We start from the raw sequence: 1,717 nt of genomic DNA, 5'->3' as shown, positions 1-1,717 counted from the left end.
TCCCAGAAGTGCACTGCATTTTTAATCTCATTTCACATCTTGAACAGAACTGACTCTTCTCTCTTCAATCCAACTTAAATTGGTGTGGACAAAGTATTTTTTCGAGAAAATGACAAGTTTGTTAAATATAACACACACACACACACACACACACACACACACACACACACACACACACACACACATGCAGGCACACACACACGCGCGCACGCATGCACGCACGCACGTGCTCATACATACACAATACATGTATGCACGAATAAACACAGACAGCTAAAACGTTATCACAAAGACCCAGTTTCTTTTATCAGCATGAGCCAATAATTTATTTCAATAAAAATACAATGTATTATGATATGAATGCTGATCACACTCCAAACGGTACTTTGCTCCTTGTTTTGCTGTTTTGTTTTATCATTGTAATAAAATGGTAATCAGACGAATGTATATTAATTTATGTGTGTATGTTTGTGTATGCGTGTGTGTTTCTGCGTGTAAACACGCGCGTGTATGTATTATATATGCATGTATGCATTCGTACGAGCATGAATGTGTGCTTCACTGAAATATGTTTGTAGAAGTGGGAACACCATACTATTACAAGAGATGTGTTTCTGGAAATGGGAACACCACGATATTGCAAGAGATGTGTTTCTGGGAGTGGGAACACCACGATATTGCAAGAGGTGTGTTTCTGGAAGTGGGAACACCACGATATTGCAGAAGGTTTGTTTTGGGGAGTGGGAACTCCACGATATTGCAAGAGGTGTGTTTCTGGGAGTGGGAACAACACGATATTGCAAGAGGTGTGTTTCTGGGAGTGGGAACACCACGATATTGCAAGAGGTGTGTTTCTGGGAGTGGGAACACCACGATATTGCAGAAGGTTTGTTTTGGGGAGTGGGAACTCCACGATATTGCAAAAGGTTTCTTTCTGGAAGTGGGAACACTGCAATATTGCAGGAGGTGTGTTTTAGGGTGTATGCCCAGCGCGATATTGTTGAAGTTGGAACATTGCAGTATTGCAAGAAGTGTGGTTCTGGCTGTGTTGGCAGTGACTCACTGCTGTTTATGAAATGTGAAAATTGTTAAATAAAGGAGATACTACTTCTTCTTCTTATCCTACCCCTCCCACTCCTCTGCTGAACGATACACTGAAATGTATGTACAAATACTCTCACAAATTGTCTTCAGTCACCGATATGTGTGACGGGACATTAAACACAATTCCTCATCCCACTTCTTCTCCTGTGTACGAATTCTGTATGACCCCGCCATTTAGGCAACCATAGTCCGTTTTCGGTCATGTGTAAATTAATTGAAATTCAAATTTTGAGAAAAAAAAGGTTTTCTAAGTATTTGAAACACGATCAAATTACACATCACTATGATCTTTGACGGTTTTCAACCAGTCAGTGTTATCATTGTCTGGTCCTTTTGGTAAATAGACCGATGCACAGTTGACACTGAATGCACTGAGTTGATGCACTGAATCAGAAAACTTGATAGTGGTGGCACAATGATGAAATGTTTTCTACATTTTTTGGGAACGGGCGACTCTTTGATACAATGTTGTAGTCCGATACGAATATAAATAGCATTGTTGATCTTCGCGTCAGGTCGTTCCTGATCAACAACTGGTGGGTAGTAGAACTGCTTCAGCCTATGGAGGTTATTCTTTTTGACATTTAAAGACTGAAGCAGGGGGACACGATAC

At 40.6% G+C, this 1,717-nt stretch overlaps 1 protein-coding gene across 2 annotated transcripts in view; it reads left to right on the top strand.

Moving 5' to 3' along the window:
- The window catches only part of LOC143285724 (glutathione synthetase-like), a 19,270-nt gene extending 19,233 nt beyond the window's left edge, over nucleotides 1-37 (top strand). For both annotated transcript variants that reach the window (XM_076593130.1, XM_076593131.1), the window contains exon 13: nucleotides 1-37. This exon is cut by the window's left edge and continues 730 nt beyond it. The gene's annotated coding sequence lies outside the window, so the exon portion shown is untranslated.
- Nucleotides 38-1,717: the final 1,680 nt, after the last annotated feature.

The sequence above is a fragment of the Babylonia areolata genome, chromosome 9 (assembly GCF_041734735.1).
Source record: "Babylonia areolata isolate BAREFJ2019XMU chromosome 9, ASM4173473v1, whole genome shotgun sequence".
NCBI lineage: Eukaryota > Metazoa > Mollusca > Gastropoda > Neogastropoda > Buccinidae > Babylonia > Babylonia areolata.
This window is presented reverse-complemented; position numbering and strand designations above follow the sequence as displayed.